Source organism: Fundulus heteroclitus, unplaced genomic scaffold (genome assembly GCF_011125445.2).
Source record: "Fundulus heteroclitus isolate FHET01 unplaced genomic scaffold, MU-UCD_Fhet_4.1 scaffold_103, whole genome shotgun sequence".
In the NCBI taxonomy this organism is placed as follows: domain Eukaryota; kingdom Metazoa; phylum Chordata; class Actinopteri; order Cyprinodontiformes; family Fundulidae; genus Fundulus; species Fundulus heteroclitus.
The window spans coordinates 624,595-645,663 of record NW_023396499.1 but is presented as its reverse complement, the minus strand read 5'-3'; the positions used below and the strand labels follow the sequence as shown (position 1 = coordinate 645,663).

At 41.5% G+C, this 21,069-nt stretch overlaps 1 protein-coding gene and 1 long non-coding RNA gene across 5 annotated transcripts in view; one reads left to right on the top strand and one right to left on the bottom strand.

Annotated features, from left to right (window-relative positions):
- The window catches only part of LOC118558143 (cell surface A33 antigen-like), a 260,028-nt gene that overhangs the window by 65,757 nt on the left and 173,202 nt on the right, over nt 1-21,069 (top strand). The gene's annotated exons all lie outside the window — the stretch shown is intronic.
- Nucleotides 1-21,069, bottom strand: part of LOC118558155 — an 85,063-nt gene that overhangs the window by 49,081 nt on the left and 14,913 nt on the right. The gene's annotated exons all lie outside the window — the stretch shown is intronic.

Genomic DNA, 21,069 nt, shown 5'->3' with positions numbered 1-21,069 from the left:
CTTTAACAAAACAAAGGAAATGATAAGACAGCCTCAGCTGTTCTGATGAACACTGAGTTTGACCAACATCAGCTGGTGCCTCAGTTCAGATCAGAACCGGACTGATCTGCAGGAAGCATTAACTTTCTGGACCAACTTTACATGACTTAGACTTAGACAACTTTATTTGTCATTTTGTATGCACAGAGTGCATACAGAACAAAATTTTGTTTCCTACAGCTTGTAAATTGCAGTAAAAATTAAATTACAGTATAAGGTGCAGCAGTGATTTAAAAGTAAAACAACTGAAATGTAAACAATGCAGGAAAAAGTCACAGTGTACAAGTGAGTATTTAAAAAAAACATTTGTATGTACAGAATTTGATTGTGCAAAGGGCATTTGTGCAAGAATGCATTTAAAAAATAAGAGTTTGGCAGCATTTGTAATGCTAGATGGAGATGCAATGATGCAAAATGTGCAAATATGCGAATGTTGTGCAGAGTTTATGGGTTATAGTTCAGCAGTTCAAAAGTCTGATGTCAGCAGGGAAAAAGCTGTTGCAGAACCTGGTGGACCTGCAGCTGATGCTGCGGAACCTCTTCCCAGAGGGCAGCAGGGAGAACAGTCCATGGTGGGGGTGTGAGGGGTCCCTAATGATGTTATGGGCTCGGGACACGCAGCGCTGGGATGAGATGTCTTTTATGGAGGGAAGAGGAGCCCCGATGATCCCTTCTGCTGTCCTCGCCACTCTCTTCACGTTCTTCCAGTCGGACGCACTGCAGCATCCACACCACACAGAGAGACAGCTGGTCAGAATGCTCTCTATGGTGCTTCTGTAGAAGGTCGTGAGGATGGGCGGAGGCAGGTGGGCTCTCCCCATCCTCCTCACCCTCCTACATGAAAGTTGAAGACCAGCAGCTTCTGACTGATGCTCAGCTGCTGCAGGTCTTTCTGGGTGATAAACAGCAGGGGGCGCTCTAGTATGATCTGTCTCAGAAAAAATAAGTTAAACCACACTTATGTAGTTTTTGAAATTTTGGGCTTCATCAGGATATTCTTAATCAGAGCTCCTGTTCCTTGATCTTTCATTAGTTCAACAGTAAGAACTCTATTGTGGGAACATCATTTTAGTTTTCTTCGTGCAATCAGTGTGCAATAATGTGCTCTAGACAGCGGCTGCATTACGCCCCTGTTTATGCTGCAACGTCGACCATACCCCCACCAATTTTAATAAGACAAAGTGTTGCTGCTGCAGCGAATCGACCCCGCTTCTCCGGCCCCGTGTAGCGATCACCACCTCCCCTCCGCCGCTATTTAAGTAGAACAATGAGTAGTGCAGAATTACAGTTTTTATAGATTGCTTTGACGCAGCAGTCAACTCAAAACCCACATTTTTCAAAACAGTTAACGCAGAGGCCTAAACAGTGGCACCAATGGTCAAAATTAAACATTTTGTTTGCAAAAGGTCACAACTCTGCCAAAACATTTAAAATATGGACCAAAAGCAAATTTTGCCCTCAAACAACACAACTTGCACACAAATGTGTGAGCCCTTCCAATCATTTGTTACACAAGGGGCAACAAAATACAAAACACCACACTCAATGTGAATCAGTGCAGCATTGCTGGTTCATTGTAGCCAAAGACTGTACGCAGCTTACATGTCAGTGTCATTTGTAGTCAACTTTACCTTTTTGCAAAAAATGGATCCAGAAGCAGATATGTTGTGATGCAAATTTTATTGATTCTTCATTCTTTTTTTTCCAGATAAACAAATGAAATATTCCAAAAAATGAAAGATTCCAAAAAAAAAAAAAAAAAATACCAGGACTGTTTGTTCCTTCTAGTCCATTTTCTCTTGACGAATAGGCCACATGGCCTCATCTACGTCACATTCAATATTTTCCCTTGCGATGCACCTGGGGAAAAATCTTCTTGCATGCCTGATCCATCCTTGACATGCCTCTGCATCTATATCATGGGCAGCAGCAGTCATTGCATTGAGCAAGGGCATCTGCTCATAGGGGCAGTGATCATATACCTTCCATCTCCATGCACTGAAGAATTCCTCAATAGGAATAGATAGAGATGTACATACTGTATAGCAGCAATACCTGCTCTCCCGTCGAAAACTCTTACCATGGATGCAACCGTGTTTCTATTGAGAACAGGTAGGACTCTTTGCCCCTCTAAGTGAAAGGCCATGATTTACCACATGATCAATCATAGTTGCCCAAATTTCATCTGTAACTTCAGCCCTTCCAGCTACACCTTCACCTCACACATGGATTCCTCTTCCTCATAATCTTCTTCTCCTGACCCATCTACCTCTTACTGTGACTCTCATCTGCCTTAGACCATCCATGCTTGCAAAGAACAACACACAACACGGCACCTTTTACGTAAAGCCTGCAAACTGATTGCAAATTGAAAAATTGTGTAAAGAAGTGTTAATCAGGTGCTTAGTGATTTCATTCTGATCAAGAAGTTTCTAAGAGCTTGGAATATATGGTTTCTGTTTTGCTACCACAGCTAAAGCAATGGAGTTTGGACTGCATGAATGACATCTGTGTTAACTGTTCTGCAAAAGGGTGGGGAAAATGAGTCAACCCAATGAGAATGAGTTAACTCATTTGCAAGAGGTGTCTTTTGCTCTGCAGAGATGGTGATGCTGAAAACTGAGAGGTTGCAGGTTTCTTCAAACAGGTCAAAGCAACCAATAAAAACTGTAAGTTGTATTTACCGGAGATGAAGTGTAGACTGCAAATTCTGTCGTGGTATGATGGTCCCACAGTCCATTGGGATTGTCTGCCTGCATCCTTTTCATTGAAATTATCCATTTCTTTCTTCTTTCCTCGTCCTTCGGTAAACGAAAGAAACGTACATCCGACGATTTGGAATGCCTCTGTGTGCAACCGGGAGCACAACAAGTCGTAGGCATTGTTTAGATTCCAAAAATAAACTAACTAAAAGTACGCTCTAAATCACCCGTTTTGTAATGATAGTAGACGGGAACAGTACTGTTTTTGCCTACCCGTAGGACCCGGATGTAGCGCTGACGTCACACATGACGTCACACGTGAACTACTCTATTGTGATTCCTGTGGGGAGAATTTCAAATTATGTGGACACTACAGTGGGAAAGTAGGAGAGTAAAGGAAGAACAAGAAGAGAAAAAAAAGAAAGAGGAGGTGAAAGAAAGAGATAAAAGGGGAAGAATGATAAAACATCTTCCGTCTGCTTCATCACCTGGAAAGAGAGATGTAAAAAGAACAGCACAACCAACAGACATAAAGTAACAGATACAATAGAGTAACACCTTGATGCCATTGCTAAATCATATGTATTACAGTTTTTATTGAATGCTTTGACCTGTTTGAAGAAACTGTCAACCTCTCAGTTTTCAGCATCACCACCTCTGCAGAGCAAAAGACACCTCTTGCAAATGAGTTAACTCATTCTCATTGGGTTGACTCATTTTCCCCACCCTTTTGCAAAACAGTTAACGCAGATGTCATTCATGCAGTCCAAACTCCATTGCTTTAGCTGTGGTAGCAAAACAGAAACCATATGTTCCAAGCTCCAAGAAACTTCTTGATCAGAATGAAATCACTAAGCACCTGATTGACACTTCTTTACACAATTTTTCAATTTGCAGTCAGTTTGCAGGCTTTACGTAAAAGGTGCCGTGTTGTGTGTTGTTCTTTGCAAGCATGGATGGTCTAAGGCAGATGAGAGTCAGAGTAAGAGGTAGATGGGTCAGGGGAAGAAGATTATGAGGAAGAGGAATCCGTGTGTGAGGTGGCGGTGTAGCTGGAAGGGCTGAAGTTACAGATGAAATTCAGGCAACTATGATTGATCATGTGGTAAATCATGGCCTTTCACTTAGAGGGGCGAGACAAAGAGTCCAAACTTTTCTCAATAGAAACAAGGTTGCATCCATGGTAAGAGTTTTTCAACGGGACAGCAGGTATTGCTGCTATACAGTATATACATCTCTATCTATTCCTATAGAGGAATTCTTCAGTGCATGGAGATGGAAGGTATATGATCACTGCCCCTATGAGCAGATGCCTTTGCTTAATGCAATGACTGCTGCTGCCCATGATATAGATGCAGAGGCATGTCAAGGATGGATCAGGCATGCAAGAAGATTTTTCCCTAGGTGCATCACAAGGGAAAATATTGAATGTGACGTAGATGAGGCCATGTGGCCTTTTCATCAAGAGAGAAGAGACTAGAAGAGACAAACAGCTCTAGTATCTTCTGTTGGAATATTTCTTTTGTTAGCCACAATCTGAAAAAAAAAAAAAAAAAGAATAGTCAATAAAATTTGGATCACAGCATATCTGACTCTGGATCCATTTTTTGAAAGAAGGCAAATTTGACTACAAATGACACTGACATGTAAGCTGCGTACAGTCATTGGCTAAAATGAACACCAATGCTGCACTGATTCACACTGAGTGTGGTATTTTGTATTTTGTTGCCCCTTGTGTAACGAATGATTGGAAGGGCTCAAACATTTGTGTGCAGGTTGTGTTGTTTGAAGGCAAAATGTGCTTTTGGTCCATATTTTAAATGTTTTGGCCGAGTTGGAGCCTTTTGCAAACAAAATGTTTAATTTTGACCATTGTTGCCACTGTTTAGACCTCTGCGTTAACTGTTTTGAAAAATGTCGGTTTTGAGTTGACTGCTGCGTCAAAGCAATCAATAAAAACTGTATTACAGTTTTTATTGATTGCTTTGACCTGTTTGAAGAAACCTGCAACCTCTCAGTTTTCAGCATCACCACCTCAGCAGAGCAAAAGACACCTCTTGCAAATGAGTTAACCCATTCTCATTGGGTTGACTCATTTTCCCCACCCTTTTGCAAAACAGTTAACGCAGATGTCATTCATCCAGTCCAAACTCCATTGCTTTAGCTGTGGTAGCAAAACAGAAACCATATATTCCAAGCTCTTAGAAACTTCTTGATCAGAATGAAATCACTGAAGCACCTGATTGACACTTCTTTACACAATTTTGCAATTTGCAGTCAGTTTGCAGGCTTTACGTAAAAGGTGCCATGTTGTGTGTTGTTCTTTACAAGCATGGATGGTCTAAGGCAGATGAGAGTCAGAGGAAGAGGTAGATGGGTCAGGGGAAGAAGATTATGAGGAAGAGGAATACGTGTGTGAGGCGGCGGTGTAGCTGGAAGGGCTGAAGTTACAGATGAAATTTGGGCAACTATGATTGATCATGTGGTAAATCATGGCCTTTCACTTAGAGGGGCAAAGAGTCCTACCTGTTCTCAATAGAAACACGGTTGCATCCATGGTAAGAGTTTTCGACGGGACAGCAGGTATTGCTGCTATACAGTATATTCATCTCTATCTATTCCTATTGAGGAATTCTTCAGTGCATGGAGATGGAAGGTATATGATCGCTGCCCCTATGAGCAGATGCCCTTGCTCAATGCAATGGCTGCTGCTGCCCATGATATAGATGCAGAGGCATGTCAAGGATGGATCAGGCATACAAGAAGATTTTTCCCTAGGTGCACTGCAAGGGAAAATATTGAGTAGGATGAAGATGAGGCCATGTGGCCTATTTGTCAACAGAGAAGAGACTAGAAGAGACAGACAGCTCTAGTATCTTCTGTTGGAATATTTCATTTGTTAGCCACAATCTGAAAAAAAGAAAGAATAATCAATAAAATTTGGATTACAGCATTTCTGATGCTGGATCCATTTTTTGCAAGAAGGCAAATTTGACTACAAATGACACTGACATGTAAGCTGCGTACAGTCTTTGGCTACAATGAACCACCAATGCTGCACTGATCCACATTGACTGTGGTATTCTGTATTTTGTTGCCCCTTGTGTAACGAATGATTGGAAGGGCTCACACATTTGTGTGCAAGTTGTGTTGTTTGAGGGCAAAATTTGCTTTTGGTCCATATTTTAAATGTTTTGGCAGAGTTGTAACCTTTTGCAAACAAAATGTTTCATTTTGACCATTGGTGCCACTGTTTAGGCCTCTGCGTTAACTGTTTTGAAAAATGTGGGTTTTGAGTTGACTGCTGCATCAAAGCAACCAATAAAAACTGTATTTAAGCTGACATGAGTAAAGTGCTACCTGAGAAAAGAAAGTGAGAAAATAAATAAATAAATAAATAAATTACGGGCTTGTGAACACTTAGAACCTGGAACCCAGCACCTGTGGGTGCTGGGTTCCAGCACCCACAGGTGTATTCACCCCCACCCCCTCTTACCATGGCCTACATAAATGTGCGTTGTGAAAATGTTTGAGGTGAAAGTGTCTAAAATGCATGATAAAATTGGGGTGAGGGACGTCATCAGAAAGTGGCAACCTTGGTAACGCCCCCCTCCCCAAGGTCCTACATGTGTGGCAGCGTGATGTGATGGAGCAGGCAGAGGGAGGAGTCCGGGGATGGGGAGAAAAGGACTGGGGAGACTACAGCAGTCCCAGGGAGCCAGCTCCCCTACTGACTCCAATAGGCACCCCCGCTCCCCAAAAGCCCACCCGGAGAAGGGGGCCCCGCCAGCGGCACCACCATAGCCCAGGGGCCAGGGAGAGGCGGCAGGGCTCGCGAGCCATCTGCCCCGAGATGTTAATGACCATGCCCCCCTACGAGCTCAACAGGCCCGAGGCCCCCCAGCACACCAGAGGCCCCGTGCAGGGGCAGACACCCGGGTGTGCGCCGACCCAGACCCCAAGTGGCACCCCCCCGGAACCGAACCCCCGAGGCCCCGCCGGGGCCCCCGCCCAAGGCCGGCACACCCCAGGGACCCCAGGCCCCCAGACCCACCCCGGACCCACCCAGCGTCTTGGATTTGGGATTTGTTTTTTTTTTTGTGGCTTGGAGTTTACAGAAGGTTGGGATTTTGTAGTCTATCAAAAAGCAATAATTTCATTCAAGCTCTGTAGAGATCAGATACAAACAGACACTGGAGTTTTATGGGACCTTTTAAAGTGGTATATGGCCTGAAAGCTTTTTATGTTTCCTGATGTTATCTTGGCTGACTCCTAAAAAAACACCTAGGCTAATAATTAAAAGTTAGTCTGCTTTGTTTATGAGGAGATTTGTGCTTGCAGACTGGGTATGGTCCTTTCACCCTCCCCTGACATTTCGTTAGGGGCCGGTCAGTCTATTAAAGATGTGATTGAGTAGTGTTGGGCAGACAAGGGCTTACAAACACCATAGAGGGTAATATACTAGATAAAGCTTTCAGGAATGAACAGACACTTCGGAGTTCCAATCATAATAAATACATATAAGAAATGTTTTCTCTCTGATAATTGTTTCATTCCTTTGTTACCAAATCTCCGAACCAGGTGAGGCGGGCCTTAATGAATAAGACAGGAAGAACTAACAGGTCTACCTCGATATCCTCTTGCTTTGTCCTGCTCCAGCTCACCTGCAGTTCTACATCCTTCAACTATGCATGAATCTCACTGTTTTAAGGATTTACGTCTATATTTTCAAAGAACACGTTTAGCAGATGTCAGTCTGTTTTACCTGGTATCAGATGGAAAATAAGCTGAATGATAGAGCTGATCTATCCATCCATCCATTTTCCTACACGCTTATCCCTGTCAGGGTTGTGAGGGGAGCTGGTGGGCGAGAGGCGGGGTAAACCCTGGAGAGGTCGCCAGTCTATCGCAGAGAGAAAATTATTTCTGTAAAAAGTTTTAAATAATTTGGAAGGAAATATGGGGCTGCAGATGTTTTGACTGATGATACGGGATTAATTATTTTCTGGGAAAGACAAAGTTATTGTACATTTCATTTTTTAATGTGAACTCAGTTCTACATGTGTGTATAACCCAGTTAATTGTGCATTTAGCCTTACAATTACTCCATTCATCCATCCATTTTCTTCCTGTTATCCGGGGTCGGGTCGCAAGGGGTAGCAACTTCAGTTGTGGTCAACATGACACAGAGGTTAGGGAGTTTGGCTAGTAATTGGTGGGTTGCCGGTTCGATCCCCCACACTGACTGTCTCTGTCGTTGTGTCCGTCCCTCCCCCTTACAATTACTGTGCATTAGTAATTAATTAAAAGGCTAGTTTAAATAAAATGGTTTCTGGTTAAAACCATACTAGATGATAAAAAAGACATCTGTCCAGAGGACATTTCTGTGGAGGAAATGCATGGAGCTGCTCACTGGAACAGGGAAGCTTTTTATATGTGACATTACCTGGGCATAGAGAACAGCAACACATGCATGTGTGTTTATGATGGCAGGAAGAACAACAAGATGAAAGCCAGGGGTGGCTCAGCGTTTCAGTGGTAATTCCATTTATTGGGCAAATTACAAGCCAATCATCATAGAAATAATTGAGAGAGCAGCTTCCATAGGACTTTTTGTGGTAAACATCACCACTGGCATGGGCAGTCCATGTGGCGGCTTTTGGAGAAGGTCACAAATAAATATATGTCCATCACCCACCAAGACCAAATAAAAGGCAGGAAAATGTTGACAAAATGTTGAGCATCACACGAGGCCTCCAGTCTGGTCCAGAAAACTGAGAAGATTTTCAAACAAGGTCCAGTGCGTCCACCTGCAAGTTTTCAAATGCTGGGGATACTCTATGCCAGTGGTTCTCAACCCTTTTTGAACAATGACATGATCCCCACAACTCCCAATACAAAAAAAAAAGTTTTAAGTGTTCTTGTAGCAAACAGTGTGTTCAGACTGGAGGACTTTAACTGACATTGAGTTTTATGAAGAGAGAAGCCATTGTTTCACTTTAGAATGCCTGTTTTTATTGGATTGGAGCTGTTTTTATTTCCCCAACAGTGTGATGTACTGCTGAGCAAATCTAACCATCTTACAGTAAATTAAAGCAGCGATTTTAAACATTGCCTCCAAAATGTATGTTTTTCAGACATATAATAGGTAATGTTTATACATTACCTAATGGAGAAACTGGTAGAAAACAGAAATGTTATTTTAGTTATAATCCAATCCTGACCCCTTGAATTTCTACTACGATTATTCTGGAAAGCTGTGAAGTAGAATTTAAGTCAAACTGGGGTTTCTACTGAAAGAAAGGCCTCACAGTCTTTCAGGATGAATGAATTACAAATTACAGTTCCCATGAAAACAAGTTTTTTCTGGTTTCTGATAAAGTTTTGTTGGACCTCTGATGTGCTTGAAATGGCAGTTTAATACGGGAGGTCTGAATAGAGGTGGTTCATATTTATATAACAGTTACATTCATAACATCACAACATTTAACCTAAGGTCTATTAAGCTATCGGGCCTCCAACTGGGGTCCCCAGACCTCCGGGGGTCCGTGAACCACGGGTTGTGAAACCGTGAATTTAACAGTACAAAAGGCTGTTTAAAAAATGTTTTCAGCATGAGGAATCTAAAGGGGTCCTTGTAAAAACTTTACCGCTGCTAAGACATCCCTGGCCTCAAAAAGTTTGAGAACCGCTGTATTAAACAACAAGGAACACAAGCCAATATTCCGTTGGCATGTGGAGAGCTTGGCTGAATCCTTGTTTCATGAAACACGATGTGGGCAAAGCAAGGAGCAGGAGACGGATCCTCTCCCACAGCGGGGGAAACGCTGACCTTATGTTACCCACGTTGCATGCTGGAGGTCCACAATGTGGCTTTTGCATCCTCGTCATTCTGGAGATCAATGAGGCTCTCCTGGATTTTGGGCTCACAGGTGGCAGCCGCCTGCTCTGGCTCCATCACCCATCAGGAACATCTGCTTCAGGGACCTGAAGAAAATTGTCCTGTTGGCCTTGACTGCCTTCAGGTGGCTAGTGTAGAGCAGCAGGTGGTGATCTGTCAGCTCATCCAACATCTGGGCTGGTACAGTACAAATCATGATACTGTGGCACAGTCATAAACTATTTTATCATGTGAGCAGAGATAAAACGTAGCCTAAAGGCCTGTTCATATGCTGGAAAAGACAGACATTTTTTAGTTTTCTTGAGGTGACAAGAACAAAGTTTGTTCTGGTTACATTATGTCTATATATTTACTGATATGTGCAATTGTGTAGGAGATGGAAATAAAGAGGCAACAGAGGTGGCATGTCCGATTCTGACCAATCACACTTTTCTTTCTTCTTGCAAAATTATAAATAATAAATTAATTGTCAACTCCTGAGGTTTTTGTTGGTAGCTCCAGCTTTCCAAGAAAGCTTCAGATGGAGGCCTTAGAATGAACAATGTTACACCGTCTCCCTGGAGCTTCAATCTGACCTCATTCATTTTCCCAAAGAAGTCTTAGGGGTAAAAAAAACTCATAGTGACAGGACCACAGCTGGTCCTTCAAGGATGCGTCGGCCTGGTCAAGAAATTCAAAAACTGAATGGAAAAGCTGCACAGCCTGGCCAAGCAGCTTCCCTTTGAGAGTCAGCACACCTCTATGTGGAGCAGCAGGTGCTTCAAGGTCTCATCATTTTCCCCACACAGATGTCTGAAGAGCCAATCATTACGCAGATGTGCTTTTATTTTGTTGATCGCCATGACCGCAACGTCCAGGGACTGATGGAGTGACAGTGATGGTGCAGTTTGCAGGGCACTGTTAACACGGGGGGGGGGGGGGGGGGAGCTTGCTGCTTCAGCAGGGTGGAGCATCCCCGGTATCTGCCGACTAGCTGACGCTCCATCCATGGCGAAGGTGATGATGTCCATCACTGGGATGTCCCTGTGCTGCAGGAAATTAGTCAGGATGGTTTCCCCTCCCATGTCTGAGGTCATGTATAAAAGCAAATCGTCCTCCAGGTCACACATAATGGACATAGGCCATCAGGGGGACGTCACTGTCGGCCATCCAGCTGGACACTGAAGGAACAGCAGCGGTCATTTATGCACAGCTGTTCATCTGCGTCATTTGACATCTCCCATAAGCGCCGGGCCTCATTGTCATTACTGAGCGGGATAGCCTTGGTGATTGACGCTGGGTCGCGCTGCATGACGGTGGAGATCACCTCCTTTACTGCAGGAATAACAAGAGACTCCCCCACATGGAGGGGTAAGCCGGCCTTTACAACACTAGTGCTGTTATCAGATGCCACCGACCCGTTCTCTGTCTGGCTGACGCTCTGAGGGGACATGCTGTTGATTTTAGGATGCCTGATGACTGGAAGTAGGCCGAGTCTTTTGATGCCTTGTCAGGATGTTTTTTTGACAGCTGCTCCTGTAACTGCCAAGGCTTCATTACCTTGTTAGAGAAAACCTGCTCACATAGCAGGCATATTGGCAGATGTATGTTTGTGGATGATGGAATGAACTCATAATTTATATATTTTGCATTGTGCTGCCTCCATTTCTTCATGTTTTCTCCAATGTTTAATTGTAATGTTGTGTGTGAATAGATGTGGTTATATTATTGTGCTTGTCTAAGTTTTATTGGTTATTTAAGTTTTAGCTCGTGAAGATGAGGTTACAGCTGTCAAACGAAGTGTTTGTGTTTCCTGGGTTTTGCTGCTACTGTGGATTTGTTTGGTCATTACTATGGAGACCGTTCCTGCTCAGCTTTTCCAAAGTGACCAGGGAGCAGAGAAGAGATCCTTAGGGTTGACGTTGGGGTTTACTCCCTTTTACCCAGCAGTGAAAGCAGCAGACCCAGGTTCATTGTCTCAGACAGCAGCTTTACTTTTGGTTGGGAAATGAAAATGTAGAGTTCAAATGAACCAAATTCATGCCTGAGCACCCTCATACCAGCCCTCATGTGTCCAGAGCCCCCAACAATGTTTATAACGCCCCAAGGGGGCGGTACCACCCCGTTGAGAAACCATAGTGTAAATTAATTAATTCTGAAGCAAAGCAAACTTTATCTTTAACATAAATCCTATATTTTAAAGAAAACCAAAATAAAACTTAGTGAAATTTATCTATTCAGTGATGTTTTGCTTTTACTCCATTTGTGTGGCTTTATCTGCAGCTTCACAAGTAAAAGCTAAACTTACTCTGCACACACATGAGCATCAGTGCTTTAATTCAGTCATAATATCAGATGAGTCATTTTTAGTGTTAGCCTCTAAAATAAAGTTTCTATTCATTTTGAAGAACATTACATATTGTGTTGCAGTTCTCATCAGAGCCAGTGTGAGGGTCTAAATCAAGGCCTCATGTCTTATTTTGTTGAATCATTGCAGGTAAGTAAAACATTATTATTCACTAGAATAAAGAGCATAATGCTGCTCTGCTCTTTATGTAATAACCGTTGTGGTTTTTCATGACTAAATACCAGCTGCTGCTCTGACAAAACATAAAACCAGCTTCAACTTGTTCTCAACAAACAGATTTTATCCTCATTCTCTGGAAAGCATAAAGGAGCGGGCCGGGACTAGAAACCAGTCCTGGATGTTCTCCAAGCCCATCCCACCACCTGCATCTCTATAGTCACTTTATGCCTCTGCAGTCCTGAAACCATCTCACATTATTAAATATGTTGTTGTTGTGGAGTTATGGTTTTAACTCTGAACATGAAGATTCTAATTGAAAATCATAATTAATCACTTGGAACCCCAACCAAAACTGTATCCTCAACAAATTTATATTTTAAACCACACTAGGGGGTTTGTGATGTTTGGGCCACTAGCACTTAATAATTAACTTTAAAAAAGAGGAAATTAGTGAGCAGGATCCTGGAGGGGGCATGGGAGTTTGCCCAACCAGTCTACATGTGCTTTGTGGATCTGGAGAAGGCATTCGACCGTGTCCCCCGAGGGATCCTGTGGGGGGTACTCCGGGAGTATAGAGTACCGGACCCTTTAATAAGGGCTGTCAGGTCTCTGTACGACCGGTGTCAGAGTCTGGTCCGCATTGCCGGCAGTAAGTCGGACTCGTTTCCGGTGAGAGTTGGACTCCGCCAAGGTTGCCCTTTGTCACCGATTCTGTTCATAACTTTTATGGACAGAATTTCTAGGCGCAGCCAAGGTGCTGAGGGGATCCGTTTTGGTGGCCTTAGAATCACGACCCGACCCCGGATAAGCAGAAGGCGATGGCTGGCTGGCTGGAAATGAATTATCATTAACCATATCTACCAGATGAATTTGGTTGTTTATGTTAGTTGTGGTGGGACTTGGGAGATTTTTAGTCCTAGGCATTGTTAATAATTGTGATCTATAACTCCCACTGGCAGTCAATAATTACTAACCAAATGACTATTTAATGATATTTCAACTGTTAACTTCAAAGGTATCATTCTAGTGCTAATCTTTGGGCAGCAAATCTGTCTTATATAAAAATACACACAAACAATTATCTCTTTATCTGTGAGAGTTTATTAAACCAAATCACCCTGATACAATCAAAACTACTTGAGCCACAAACTGCTTAACTGACTAGAATCACACATCTGCTGACTAATAATCAAAGCTAAAATACAAACATGAAATGAAAACGAGTGAGCAACTGTTACAGGGTTATAATAAATAACCCCTTAGTATTATACAAAGAAAACCACACAAACACAAGTTTAGACTGTTCTGCAGAAGAGGACAGAGGAAACCAAACGGAGAAGTTCCCTCCCTGACAGTCTGGGATCATCTGCATAGAGCCACCTCCTTCTCTCTGCCTTTATTACCAACTCCAAGGAAGGGACAGGAGGGGTTATGGGGTTTGGCACACAAAGTGTAGGATTAACATACACAGCTGGATAAAGCAAGACATCCATTATCTGGAGAAGCATTTGTTCTTCCTCTGTGAATTTAAAACAATAGAACATTCCTGCAAGACAGCTCTTGAAACAGACTAAATGCCTGTAACTTAATGAAAATAAAATGATTACATTGTAACAAATTATAAAAAACCAATCTGAACCAGCAGTTTTTAGAAAGGTAAACAGATTATCACTGCTGATTAGATGGTGAAGATTCTCATTCATCCAGGTCATAATCATTCGAAAGAAAATTGTAAACTAAAAATGAAATGGAAACTGGTAAGGGGGGCAACTGCAAAGGTGGTGGACCTGTTTAGGATCTATTTGCATGTTATCTAAGCCATAACAATGCATTTTTGGGCAATAATATAAAGCTTCCAACTCCACATTACTCCAGACATTTGAACTGAGAAAGCTTTCTGGATAGGAAGCGAAATGTCTTCAAACTTTTGAAAAATGTCCAGTTGTTTTATATCTTTTTTGGAACAATGCTGATTAGATGCAATAATTGTCAACACTAGAAATGTATGTGAAATAAACAAATCTTTAGACCAACTTAGATTGTGTAAGCAGAACATTCAAGTGGACACCATTTGTGTTTGCAGGAGGTAAAAGAGAAAACAAAGACATGGTCAGTTCTGCAGGAACCTGATTCTGCTCCAGAGCTACTTCAAATACATTGAATTACACGTACAATTATACATCTATAATTGAAATACTGCTGAATTTATGGTCAGCTGGTTGCAACAAGTTACAGTAAACAAAAACTAAAAAACAGTAACATCTACATTCACAGGCTTTGGATGAAACTCAGTTTACAAACAGGCAGCTGTTCAATACTTCAGGCATACATTGGTGTTCTACAGCCTACTTTATCTTGCTCAAGTAAGAAAGAAATATAACAAAACAAGATGTACTTGTTGCCGGGAAAGGTTTCAGGGGTTTACAGAACATTATGTAAATTTTACATTTATTTCACTTGGTGATCAGGCAGACATTTACAGTTCTTTAATAAAAAGCAGCTGTAAACCAACAAGTTTTCAGTCTTGATTTAAAGTTGCCAGCAGTTTCTCAACAACTCAGGATTTAAAGCAGTTTGTTCTGAATTTGAGGAACATGAAAACTAAAAATTGTGTCACCATGTTTTGTTCTGGTTCTGAGAACACTGAGTAAGCAGGTCTCTCTGAAGATGAGAGGTCTGCATGGTTCATACCTGACCAGGAATTCAGAAATGCGCCTTTCAGACCAATACCAGAATCATGAAATATAAAATATTTTCTATAATAAACAGGGAGCCAGCACAACATTTTAAGAACTGAACCATATGGTCCATTTCCCTGCTGTTGGTCAGGACTTTGGCTGCAGCTTCCTGGTTGACTTTTATTGGTAAAGAAACTGTAGTCTGACCTAATGAAAATAAAAGCAGGCAGCTGTTTCTCTGTGTATTAAACATTAAATGCTTTGTTCTGATGATGTTTTTAAGGAGACAGTAATCTGATATAGTAATACATTTATGTTGCAGCCAAATTAAATCAGAGTCCAAAACAAACAGGGTCTTTTGCAGCTTGTTAGGTCTTTAGCTCCACTGAGTCTAATTTGAAAAGCTGGCCCTCCACCTTCTCTGATGTGAACAGTCATCTGCCTCAAACCCCAGTGGGTCCAAAGCCATCAACAATGCAGACGACTGTCCACTGTGGCTCTACGCTCTTTCAGGAGGAGTGAATGCTGCTTGGAGAGACTTGATGCAACCTGCTGGCTTTCCTTAGAGAGGAAACTTTCTCACCAACCTGGAGGATCTGATGGAAGCTGACTTTGGAAAGAGTCTTGAGATGATAAATTGGTGCTATATAAATAAAATTGAATTGAATAGTTATAGAAACACTGATTCAATGACTATAATTAGCTGCATTTGTGGGGTGGAAGAGATATGAAGCTGTGTGTCATTGGCATACATATGGTGAGAGAGCTTGTTTAACCAATCTAAACGACTACAAAGCTCAACGGTAAATTCTTCACACTGTTAAAAAATTTATCAGAATCTAACTCGGTCTGGCCTGGTGTATTCTAATGAATAAGTCAATGTAAATGAATAAACTGAGAAAATGACATGTACCATCAGATAAAACACTGATAAATCACCCACCAGTCATTTTAATAATAAAGAAGTAGTAGAGGTCAGTAAACTGACCTGGTATCCTGCTGATCATTAAAGCTCTTTCAGTCCTGTGTTTGACCGGTTTTGAACATTTAAGGATCTGATCCAGTTGCTTCACATCACCTGAGGTCAAATATTTACACTAAAAATTGCTTAACTAATTTATATGTAATAAACCAGTTAATTAAATGGTGAATAAAGGTTAACTAAACGGAAATGTGGATTTCGTTGGCTGAAAAATTAACATTTCTACAGCACAAACTGGGAGACCAACTGTCAGCCCAGGTGTGTTCCTTCTATCCTCCTTGTTCCCTGCAGAAGAAAAGCAGGTGAGTCTTTATATTCCCTTTATATTCTGTCACAGAGCTGAAGGTTTCTTCAGGTGGAAATGATGCCTTGATGTTCACTCTTCAGCTGGAGGACGGTTTACAGGATTCATAGGAACATGTTCTACTGCTGCAGGAAACGAGTTCTGTTCCTGATGTGAACGTCTCCACTTTCTATAAAGCAGAAAACCAACAAGTGAAAGCAAAGCAAGTCCAATTACTCCACCCGAGGGACCAAGTATCACTTTAGTCCAGCTCTCTCCATCCTCGTTTCCTCTACCCTCCTCTGGTCCGCTCTTGTTTCCTGCAGAAGAGAATCAGGAGTTAGTCTGGTCTTTCAGCTAGGAGACGATAGAGAAGCTGCTGTCCCTCATCATCTACTGATCTCTGATCTCAGAGCAGCTGCTTCCTCCAGAGTCTCATCAGCATCTCCAGCTCTGTTTCCTCCACCTTTCTATTACGCTCCCTCCTCTGAAGGTCCACTAGATTAAATGTTGTAGACAGCAGCAGACCATAGCAGCAGTTCTTGAAGGTGACCTTGTAGTGCAGCTCTGCAGCTTGTCATGTTGCTTAAAGTGACTAAACAGCTTGATGGTAGAAATCTTTCTCCACCTTTAACAGGATCCTGAGGAAAGTTCTGGAGGATTGTTGCTGTTCTGCTCCAGAACAGCAACAATCCTCTGATCCAGAAGCTGTTCTCTGAAAGCCAGGAGTCCATCTTGGTGCTGGCCAGGAGCAGATCACATGATGCTGCTCTACATATCTGATGTCTGACTACTGGGGACTGAAATAGACTTTATTCTGCATTGATGTCAGCATCTTTACCTGAAATCAGCTGATTGGTAAATGACTGGAATGACATGGAGACTGATTTTAAACAGAGTCACTGCCAGCCCTCATTTATCTTCTGATTCTCCACATTTGTTACTATGTCTTCAATAATAAATAAATGTCTTAGAGCACATCAGTAGAACTGTAATAATAGATGATTTTAGCAGCAGCAAAGCAGCATCTGATGCTTCTTGAACTAAATCAAAGCAGCTGGATGACGTTCTACATTTCTGTTGGACTTTCTGGAAGAAAACTGTCAAATTGTTCCGTTCTAGGATGGTTCTGTCAGAAATGAAAACCAGGATTCATTGAAGTCTTTCTGTCCATCTCCATCATCTAACATCTGATCTGTTTCTCTCTTCCATCAACAACCAGGAAGCTGCAGGAGCTTCTGATCCACAGACAGACTCACCTGATTCAACTCTCAGGTTAATGATGCTGATGGGGTCACCACCCAGTAGAGATCTCTTCCAGCGATTATTTCCTCTCTGAACGACTCGACACTCATATGTTCCTGTATCATCAGTCGTCACGTTCTTCAGAACCAAAGACACGTCTCCATTCTTCACGTCCAGCAGATCCACCCGGTTACTAAAGGATGAAGACTGACCCTCTGGATCAAACTGATTAGGCCTGTACATAAGAACAAACTGATCTGACTTCAGATCAGTTCTGCTCCACTCTACAACTATAACATCTTTGTTCTCAGCTGCTCTACATGTCAGAATGACGTTGTCTCCTGGTTCTGCTGTGATGTTTATCTGACCTGCAGGAGAGAAAACAACACAGTGTTAGACTCAGAACAGGTGGACCCAGAATTCAAGGCAGACAAACAAGGTCGTTTAAACAGTTCATTAATCTCAGAAACAGCTCGGGTGGCATCAGCGTCTATAACGGGAAGTTGTGGTCTTAATGTTCAGTTCTGGTCCTGGAGTAGAGGTAGACGCTAGCTGGCAGATAGCCAACCCGGTGCGGTAGGCTCAGAGGTCGAAAGGCAAACAGGTCAGGATCAGAGGTCAGTATCAGAAGTCAGGACAAATAACGCTGGAATAGATCTTACAAATGCTGGAAATAAACTGGCACTGTTGTCTGATCTTAGAGCTGGTTATATACTAGTGAGAGCAGGTGGAACAGATCTGAAGTGATGAGGAATGGGCGGAGCTAGACAGGTGTGTAACATGAGAGATTAGACCAGACAACAGCGCCGAAATCATGACACACAGAGCAGAGAAGTTAGAGAGGAGCTCTGAATATTCACTATAAAAACAATTTTATGTCTAATCCTGCTTTAGAAACATAAACACTAGACATCAAGGTATTTAAAATAAACAACTGACACTTAGTCTGGGGGAGGGGGGCGGGGGTAGAGCTGGTTTCAACCAGATTTTGGTGTTTTTTGTCTCCAGGCCTCAGCAGACCTTAATCATGTTCCAGACCAGAGAAGAACCAGAAGTCTCTGATCAAAGAATCTCTGGTAGAAAGTTTCAGCTCACAGATTTCAGATATTTAGATAATTATCAGCCACCAGCATCAGGTTCTGTAATGATTCTGCCTGATTCTGTCTGAGAGATCAAGCCTGCAGTTACACCTGTGGCAGCTCTAATAAAGCCGAGTCGCTGCACTTGGTGGGGGACTACATGTAGTTAGGCCCAGAAATATTTGGATTATAATGCACCTAATAATTGTGGAGTTAATCTTTCAACACTAATGTCGTCTAACAATTCCTGTGCTACTTTCAGTCACCCCCCCCCCCCACTCTATTTACCATAATCTTTTTTCATGACTTAAATAAACTCTTTGGTCAATTCATTTGGAATCATCGGAAAGGAAGACTTTGTTTTCAGCCACTATATTTACCCATTGTAAGAGGTGGTCTTCAACTTGCAAATTTAAAATGGTATTTTTTGGCAGCCCAACAAACATCAGCTTAAAATTATTATTGTACAAGTTCACCCCCATTCTGGGTGGGTATCACTTTTATATTTACAAATACATAGCTCTCTTTACTCTGCAGATTTCTCACTGTCCAGATCATTGTAGCACATTAATCAATTTACTCCTAAAAAAAGGTGGAGAATTTTAAATATCATCTGCTTCTTAAACTATTGGCTAAAGTCATTGTTTACCAAAAAATATATTTTTCTCTTTATCAACTCAACTTATTGTTTCATAATTTTGTGTTTACTGAAAAACTTTGAAAAAAATTACGTAGGCTATTATTTTAAGAGGGAGAAATTTTTGAAAATTGAAGCTGTTAATGACTTATATATATATATGGAATATCTCAGGATTTATGCGCCAAATATCAAACTCCCTCAAAACATTTTAAAATAGCTTAATTTTTTTAAGTTTCACATCATCTAGGTCTAAAGATATTAAGTAAAATCCGAAACAGTCATTAATTGAGGAAATGGCTGTCAAAGAGAAAAAAATACTTGCCAAATATTCCAGTTTAATTGTGTCTTATTCTAAGGAATTTGAAGTTGAATATTGAACATTTAAAAGAACGACATAAAAAACAAAATAGTGGAATTCAAATGGAATAAGGCATGTTACTGCAATATAAATGGCTGACAAAGGCCTATGTATCTCCTGAAAGACTTCATCACATGTTGAGTTACACAAAGTTTGAGCCAAATGTCAACAAGATGAAGAAACTTTAATTCACTGTTTATGGGAATGTCCTGATATACAGAAAAGCTGAAACTATGTTTTAAAATGTATGTCAGATGTGTTTAATGTTTAAATCCCACTTTTTGTCAAATGTTGTATACTGGGAATATATTCTGAAAAATTATGTCACCAAACAAGCAAACGACAGATTTCCTGAGGGGACAAAAAAGGATTTTTACAGGCATCATTTGCACCACTTCAACAAGCAGAAATATGGCTGGAAATGTACGGTTTATCTTTCAGACCCCAAAACCATGGAGTACTTGTCTCACTGCTGTCCTGCTTGTGTCCCCTTCTGGGAAAGAATAAAAAACATCACTGAGGACCTCAACACAGACAGAAAGCAGAGAGACTGGGACTGTATACTTTTTCTTAGGATTCACAGATGTGGCAGGACTACTGGACAAACATTATCATTCTTTCCACAGTAAGACACACTGTTTATATCTGTAGGAACCACCTGCTCTAAGGAAACCCACGGAGCCAGGAAGCTTTTCTCTGGACTAAGCAGCCACAATCTGCAGCATTGACTAAGGACTTGTTCATGACATCTTTGGATGTTAGAGGAACTGCACTTGGATATGGATATTTAAAACTCTAAATAAGAGACTGTTTGTGTGCTTATGAGCTTTTTGATTCTATTTATGCATTGGAATAGCAAAATTGTGCATTTCTGAATATGATGTTTTTAAAAAGAAAGAGGCAAAAAAAACAATCTTTACCAACTAAGATAAGATAGGGCTTTATTGATCTCACAGTGGAGAAATTTACTTGTCACACATCGGCTTGATAAACAAAAAGAAAGGTGCCAAAAGGAGGAAAGGTGCATAAAGTATAAGGTATATACAGTGTGTCCACATATGTACAGTGTATCAAAAAAAATAAAAAATAAATAAAAGCACAGGGGTAATAAACAAATATTTAGGTTGACTTATGTACAAGTGGAATGACGTTTTTACATTAAGTGGTACCTGGTAAGAGCAACAGTGAGGTAGTAAGATATCTATACAGCTGAAGTCGCTTATTAAACAGGATTATTTAACAATATTATTGCACAGTATATTAAAAAGAATTGCACAGTATTTATTGCACAGTGTATTAAATAGTAATTGCATCTTAGTTATTGCACGTTAGTTATTAAAGTTATGGTCACAGTTACAGTGCAGTATTGTATAGTCTGGTAGCAGCAGGAATGAATGACCTGCGGTAACGCTCCTTTTTACAGACAGGATGTCTAAGTCTGTCACTGAAGGAGCTGCTCTGCTTCTCTACAGTCTGGTGCAGGGGGTGGAAGGTGTTGTCCATGATGGATATGAGCTTGGACAACACCCTCCTCTCAGCCACTTCCTCCACAGAGTCCAGAGAGCAGCCCAGGACAGAAGTGGCCTTCCTCACCAGCTTGTTCAGCCTCTTTCTGTCCCGCTCTGCGCTACCAGCTGTCCGTGTTGTAGGTGAAGT